General features: G+C 45.6%; 1 pseudogene; it reads right to left on the minus strand.

The window, feature by feature from the left end:
- Nucleotides 1–3,010: 3,010 nt before the first annotated feature.
- On the minus strand, nt 3,011–7,869 carry LOC118664123 (annotated as a pseudogene).
- Nucleotides 7,870–8,293: the final 424 nt, after the last annotated feature.

Raw genomic sequence — 8,293 nt, forward strand, 5'->3', positions numbered from 1 at the left:
AAGATCAGAGCAGCAGGAGTGAGCCGAGGTGGAGCTGCCTTCACCTTTGGAAACGTGAGGAGGAGTTGAGCCTAGGCATGGCTGCCTTGGCCTTTAGAAGGAAAGTATCGAGGTAGAAGTGAGCCAGCTGGGCTGCAGGGGCTCAGGAGAAAAGTTAGAGCAAAAAAGAGGGCCTTTGGGGATAGGTTGAGAGGGTTAGCCCAGGACGAGCTGCTGCTGCCCCAGCTCCCCTGGTTACAAGTCTTCTGGGAACCTCTAGAGCTTAGGAGAAAGCAAGCAAAAATACATGCAGAAAGGCACAGGCATGCCTAAGAGAGGACGTGCAATGGGTCCTTTGTCTTGAAGCTTTGTATCTGTTTTATAAATGTGGGAATTTTGGGGAGTTCTAAGCGGGGGGAGGGGGGGGAGCTCAATAGAATATTCATCATCTTTTCAGGTGTGTCCTTTAATATGCTGATTCATCAAAATGAACATATACAAGCAGAGAGATCAGGGTTATTCTCTGGTCAGTTTCACCTTCAAAGAATGTCCTAAAGAGGGACAGACACCTAGGTGGCTCTGTCTTAGCACAGTCGGTCTGGGATGTATAAACCACTTGCTCTTAAGTGTCCTTGGTTAGGAAAGATGTGACCTTGTAATTTATAATCTGGCTGTAAATTGCTCAGTCCTTTAACTGTCTCAGTTTCCCCATTCCGCTTGCCAAGGAATTTTTCTAGCTTCTTACTAATCTGCCAAAGTGACACGTGCTATGAAGAAAATGATTTTGATGGAGTGCCTAGTGAGAGGGTTATTTTAGATGGAAGAGTTGAGGGAAGCTCTCTGAGGAGATGGACTATAATCAGAGATCCTGAAACTGAGGGCTCATCTCGGCTCTGTGAGGAACACATCTCGTAACCTCTCCCTCTTTCAAGTCCTCCTCAGCTACCAAGGGGCAATAATGATCTTACCTACCTCTGGGAGGAGATTGCTGAAAGTGAGTCATTTCCTCCTGTGGGAACAGACTGACTGGAACTTTGGCCTCTTTGCTACAAGTTCTATCCGCTCTGCTGCATTTCTTGGGAATAGCTATGTGGTCAGTGTGTGTTTGGAGGCCAAGCCCAAGGGAGTTGCTGGTATGGGTGGGAATTCTTGAGACTCTAGTTCACCCAAATGCTCTCCCTGTGAGGTGAACGCTCAAACATGCACTGCATTTGAGATCACTTCCTTTTCCTTCTATCCCCCCACTGTTCTCCCTCAATGCTCGTTTCTCTGGCTGTTTTCCCCCAGTGGCAAGCTGAGGATTCAGTCCCAAGACACCCCTCATGGAGGACCCAGATGCTGGAGCTAGCTGCCAGCTTCCCTTACTGGAGGACCATGCACGGGGCCTAGAGGAAGGAAGTACTAGTATGTGACACAGTTTGCTCTCTCGAGCCTTCCAGCAGGAAGGGTTTTTTATTAGCTTTTCTCATGTTAAAGTGGATCCTCCCTGACATCACCTTCCCATAAACAGCAAACTCCAAGGCCATGTGGCCTTAAAGCCATTCTAACTGCTAAGCCCAGCAGTGAGGTGATGGGCGTGATCTGCACTGCTGTCTGCAGTGTGTATGTCTGGGCAGCAGCCCAGGTGCCTGTCTCTTGTCAAACTCACAGACATTTCCCTCTGTCTCTATCTAGTAATGGGCCTGAAGTCCTACAAACAGAGCTGATGAAACAGGACTTTTTTACATGCACCTGCTAGCCTGGGAGTTAGCACAGCGTTTTGAGCTGAATGGGTAGTAAATTGTTGGCACTGTTGAATCCAGGATGGACCCTCCATTTGCCTCGAGATTCATATTACCTTTAAGGGCACACCGCACTCCTGGCACATCTGAAGGGTTAAAATAAAGTGGTCCCCTACCCCCTTCACAGTCAGTCCCACACAGATTCTCTGTAGCCAAACCAGTGTGTGTCTTAGCCTAAGAGACAGACTGCTCTCAGCCTGCCAGCCTGTGGGGGTAGGGAGTCATGGATAGGGACTGTGGCGCAGAAGGAACGATGAGAGCGCTGTCACCTGGTGGTCTTATGTTCTGGAGGAGGCACGCGGACCTCACCAGGGATGTCTGGAAGGATCTGTCTTGTGTAAGGGTTCTCTGCAGATGAATTACTGACCTCTAACTCCTCTCCCTGTATGCGACGTCTGAATGAATGTGTATCAACTGCGTTGCATTGCAGCCATAACACTAGACAGGTGTTCTTCCCGCTCAATAGCATGTGTCCTCCTAATCCTACCTGCTCTTAACAAAACAGTAATAATTCCAAACACAATCTCAATTTTGTTGTACTTTTTATAGCTGTTTGAAAAAACTAATTGTACTATAATAAACAATAAGATACTTCTTACATTTTCTCTGTGCAGGATATCTGGTTCTTAAAGATTTGAGATGGAATCTGCTTGAGAGCACCCACCATGGATAATTTTATGGATTTTTTGTCCTCCCCTACACCACCATTCTATGCTCTTATAACTGCTTCTGAACCCATGCCTGCCTCATACCTGCTTAGTATTCAAGCTCTGTCTCATCTTATAAGAATGCTAACACTGTGCTCACTGCAGTCTCAGGTCATGAGTCTTTTTTAAATCCTCACCTGAGGACATGGAGAGAGAGAGAGAGAGAGAGAGAGAGAGATTGGGCCCTGACCAGGGATCGAACCTGTCACCCAGGTATATGCCCTGACCAGGAATCGAACTGGCAACACTTAGGTGCACAGGACATCAGACCCTGACTTTTAAATAACCGTATGGAATTATTACAAGGACACACACTATACTGCATTGTCATCCAACATGATTTTCCCACAGAAGATACTTTTTATTTTTAATTTAAAGAAGTTCTCTCAATTTATTAAATACATACTTTTCAAATAAACATATGAACAACTCAAATCAATCAAAGCAGTGAGACCATAAAGTGCTGCTTTGCTCTGCAAAGGAGGCACACCATTAGCTTGTAGGAAAAATCCACTGGTGACAACCAAAGTCAAACAGGCCATCTCAAAGAGGGCCATGAAGGGGCCCTGGGGCACGCCGCCTACTGCCTGGTGGGGCCACCGCTTCCTGCCCTCTCTGTGGCCTCTTGTCTGCGCTCTCCTCTGCAAAGCTCTTCTCCAGGCTCCTCCAGACCCTGCCACACTCAACCCCTGGCCACTCTGGGTTCTAGTCCCAAGCCTGCTGCTCTCTCTGTGCTTAGGTGAGCTCAGTGGATTTGGGCTGTCATTGTGTTGCATGTCGTTTCCTCCTAAAGTTCTGTCTTCGGGACATTTAGACTTCTCCTTAGTGTGACTGCAAGGCTGTGGTTCATCATATAAAAGACTTTGGGTTTATATCGATTGTTCTGTAAATGACACTCCTCTAAAGGCTCAATCAAATTTTGTAGTGAGTCACAATCAGTGACATAGCGCTTCATGTCTAGTACAGGTGTGCCGTGAATCATGTCAATTCCAGAAAGGCATATAGCTCCACCATCTACCTTTCCCAGCATGGCCGGGGTCAGACCTATTGTATTAGGACGATGTGGGTCCTTGAGGAGAAAACTCCAGTCTTCCCACCATTCAGCCTAGGAGGCTAAACTTTTACCTTACAGCTCAAATGACCATTTTTTTTTTTTTGTGAAAAACAAGCAAAATCCAAACATGAGAAACTCTTCTAAACCCATCAAGGAATGTTCATGATTATTAAAGACTAGAGGCCCGATGCATGAAATTCATGCAAGGGGTGGCCCCTGTCCACTGGTTGTTCCAGGAGGTTGTTCCACCATCCAGTCTGATTAGCATATTAGCTCTTTATTATATAGGATGCTCTTTCTAATTCTCAAACAAGCCCTGGAATGGCAACAAATGGATGGCTGCCTTGGAGCACCATTTTTGGCCGAGAAACAGGATTCCAAGGAGCCAACTGGCTCAGTTAAAAAATTCTCCATCTCCAGAGCTGGCTTCATGCATCCTCTCGGGTTGCTGTGGGGCAAGGCTCTGGCTCTTCCAAGCCACACGTGGCTACTGGTCAGAGGACCCACTGGGCGCGGTCTAGCTTTCCGCTTCCATCCCCACACCTGGCGCCTACAGCAATCACACCTGCAAGGTGGTCAGAAGATACTCTTTTGGCATCTATCGATACCTTTTAGTTTTCTGTTACTACAAATATAACGTATACTATAAATCCACAAGTCATTTTCAATCGCTCAGTAGGCTGTGTATTTAAAAGTTGTTTGGCGAGGAACAAGCAGTAATGCATATTCAGTCATCTGGTCCACCATCTGTCACAAATGTGTTATTCGGTTACCACTAAAGCTGTGATGCAGATTAATTCATAGAGATTTATAAGAATCAACCTTAGAACAAAACCTTAAAACGTAGTTTGTCTGATTTGCTACAAGCTTATCTTTACGATAAAACTCAGACACACAGATTTGCTGCTTTCTCTATGCTGAAAACATCAACTTGGAGAAATATCACTATTACAGATCACACCCTGGATGGCTTGTATTATAAAAGCATAAGTATTACTGAGGTTGTTCAATCTGTATATACCATCGCAGTCAGATTAGACTCAGCATGTCATCTCCTAAAAGAGTCTCTCATAATATTTACCTGCTTATAATAATTCTTGGCTCTATATCAGTAGGGCACTTTTACATCCAATACATATGATATTAACCAGGTGTCCCTTAATGGGAAGGTTTTAGGGGCATTCCTACAGGTTCTCTACCTATCAAAGGTGTGACCTTTTATGGGAGCTTCGTTCCAAAGATGACCTCCAGCCATTTTCCCCCTCGTTGTGTTCATGCTGAAGGTCACATTCAGCGGTAGAGCTCTTTTCTTCTCCCTAAATCTGTACTAGTCCACAGAAAGCAGGGAAGGGGCATACTGAGACCTCCAAGCCCAGGCATGAGAAGCTGGAAGCTTTTTTGAAGGGCTTGCTATCTGGATGATCCCTCTTGAGCCCAGCTTCCATTCTGTGGAATGGAGAAGCCATGTTAGCCCAGTTGGAGCTTAGGCCCCATGGAGAAGCCATGTTAGCCCAGTTGGAGCTTAGGTAGGCCCCATGGAGAAGCCATGTTAGCCCAGTTGGAGCTTAGGCCCCATGGAGAAGCCATGTTAGCCCAGTTGGAGCTTAGGTAGGCCCCATGGAGAAGCCATGTTAGCCCAGTTGGAGCTTAGGCCCCATGGAGAATCCATGTTAGCCCAGTTGGAGCTTAGGTAGGCCCCATGGAGAAGCCATGTTAGCCCAGTTGGAGCTTAGGCCCCATGGAGAAGCCATGTTAGCCCAGTTGGAGCTTAGGCAGGCCCCATGGAGAAGCCATGTTAGCCCAGTTGGAGCTTAGGTAGGCCCCATGGAGAAGCCATGTTAGCCCAGTTGACATACCCAGATGAACTCCCACCTGAGAGCCAGTGCCTCCTGCCAGTCCACTGACATTCCAGCCTAACCTAGGATGACTTAGCACACTGCTGAAGTCACGTGGAGAAGAAGAACCATCCAGCTTAGCCTAGGCCAGTGGTTGGCAAACCGCGGCTCGCGAGCCACATGCGGCTCTTTGGCCCCTTCAGTGTGGCTCTTCCACAAAATACCGGCTCTTCCACAAAATACCGACTTCTGCACATGGGTCACGAAGTTTCAATCGCACTGTACGTGCGCGCCCGCACGTGGTATTTTGTGGAAGAGCCACACTCAAGGGGCCAAAGAGCCGCATGTGGCTCGCGAGCCACGGTTTGCCAACCACGGGTAGGCAACCCACAGAACCACGAGACATAGTAAATGGTTCTGTTACAATGTGAAGCTGGATGCTGGATAACACTAGACAAATAAAATATCTTGTCAGGACCCTGTGCCCACCAGGAGGTAGGGTCTCCAGTGGGTAGCTGTTAGGCGTATCCTGTACCTTTCCTGCACTCAGTACTTTTCCACTGTGCCCCGCTTGGGGCTCCTGCCCTCTCCGTGATTTTCCTGTTATTCTCATTTCTGGTGTCACAAGAGACAGCTAAGCAGCCAAGAAGAGAGCTCAAGACCCAGGTCCCTGCAAACGCTTGTGCCTGCAACCGGCTTAACTGCTAGCCTCGACCCACACAAGAAACATAAATACCCCACCCTCCCTACTCTTGCTGGTCGACACCACTTTCGTCTCAGCCCTTCTGTTAAGAGATGAAACAATACATTTATAAATTTTGCTTTTTAATTTCATTTGGCCTGATTCCTCTCGGCATCGGCCTAGCAGCAGGTATATCTTCTGTGGGGGAAAAATATTGCCAGTCCTTAGATTTTCTGCTTCCTATATGAAGTCAAAAGAATGCCAATATTTCAAACTTCATTTTTAAAGGTTCCATACTCATGCTTCACCAGATGCCATTATCGGATTTATTCATTCAAATGGACTCAATTTCTAAATAATATGAAAATAGGCTACAACTAGGAAGTACAAGTCTCAGTTTTGTACTTGGGTACAAAAAAGGTTACCACTTCAGACTCCTGCTTCCATAAATTTTGCTTTTTAATTTCATTAGTTTTTGTTCTCTGAACTAATGTTCAAAAATGAAATTAAAAAGCAAAATTTATAAATGTATTGTTTCATCTGCGAACAGAAGGGTTGAGACCAAAGTGGTGTTGGCCAGCCGGAGCAGGGAGGGTGGGGTGTTTATGTGTTTCTTGTGTGGGGTAACAGAGGATCACATTTACCAAAGGGCTTCTTTATGTGCCTGTCAACAGTTGGGGTTTCCCAAAGAACAAAACCTATCAAATTCATCACTCTGGGACAGGGAGAAGCGATGGGGGTTCTATGAATTTCTGCATTCTTGCTCTTCTCGATAGTATTCCTACACTTATTGATGCGTGCTTTTTATATTTGTCTTGTAACTTTGTTGTATTTTCTTCCCTATTTGCATGCATGACAAGCTGTTCAGAGGAATGGGGACAAGTACAGGCTTCTTCTCTGAGTATATCCTTGACACTATACTTGAGTCTCTGTAGTCTGTTTTTCTGCCTGTAGGATGAGAATAGCAATACCTGTTTTGCAAGATTGCGTAGGATGAAGTAAACAGACTTAAGTGTTTTCTGTAATATCTTAAATGCACTTCCAAATTTATGCTTTATATCTAGGATATTGCCATATATATATATATATATATATATATATATATATATATATATATTTGCTTTGTCTTGTATATTTGTATATCATGAAGGCTTGACATGTTTAAATGATGAAATTTTTGATTTAGGTTTGGAAACAATATATTTATCACTTTTTTTTCCAGGAGGCTTTCCTGGCAGTGTATAAATGGGCACTTTGCCTCCTATGATAAATTATAGCAGTACCGCAAACTGTCCCGAGGCCGATCGCTTCCTGAAGTGAATATGATTAAGCTCGGCAGGGGAGTGATGGATCACTGACTCTCCTAAGAGTTTGTCTACACAGCCATTAGAATGGCCTTCCTCGCCAGGCAAGGCTAAGCTGTTACAAATGGCTCTGGTCTGTAGTAATGAGACTAACCAGAATGGGTCTCTTCAGGAAGCCGGAGTCTGAAGTGGTAACCTTTTTTGTACCCAAGTACAAAACTGAGACTTGTACTTCCTAGTTGTAGCCTATTTTCATATTATCTAGAAATTGAGTCCATTTGAGTGAATAAAACAGATAATGGCATCTGGTGAAGCATGAGTATGGAACCTTTAAAAATGAAATTTGAAATATTGGCATTCTTTTGACTTCACATAGGAAACAGAAAATCTAAGCTCTTTGTTACCTAAACTTACCTGTGAGGAAATGATACATGTGAACTTCTCGGTTCCTGTAATCCTCCAGGTCCCAGAAAGCTGACCCTTCCGCAAGGAAACTCTCTTCCAGGATGTTTTGACTTGCGTGCCATCTATACTAATAAACGGGTATGCTAATTAGACCAGGAGACCTTCCGGACAAAGCCATGGTGGTGGGGCTGAGGCAGAGGTGGTTAGGGGCAATCAGGCCAGGAGGGGAGGGCAGTTGGGGGTGATCAGGCTGGTGGGGCGGGGGGCGGAGAAGTTGGGGGCTAGCAGGCCAGCAGGCAGGTGAGTGGTTAGGAGCGAGTGGTCCCAGATTTTGAGAGGGTGCAGGCTGGGCTGAAGGACACCCCCCCCCTCCCCTGTGCATGGATTTCATGCACCGGGCCACAAGTTAAAGATAAGAGAGGGTCAGTGATCCTCCAGCATTTTAGTGCTCTTAAAGGAGCCTGAAATATGAAAATTTAACTAAACACATGCAACCTGAGTATAGATGATTGTTTACTTTTTATTTTATTCTCCTAAATGGCATGT

This window comes from Myotis myotis, unplaced genomic scaffold, assembly GCF_014108235.1.
Source record: "Myotis myotis isolate mMyoMyo1 unplaced genomic scaffold, mMyoMyo1.p scaffold_m19_p_10, whole genome shotgun sequence".
NCBI classification, from domain to species: Eukaryota; Metazoa; Chordata; class Mammalia; order Chiroptera; family Vespertilionidae; genus Myotis; species Myotis myotis.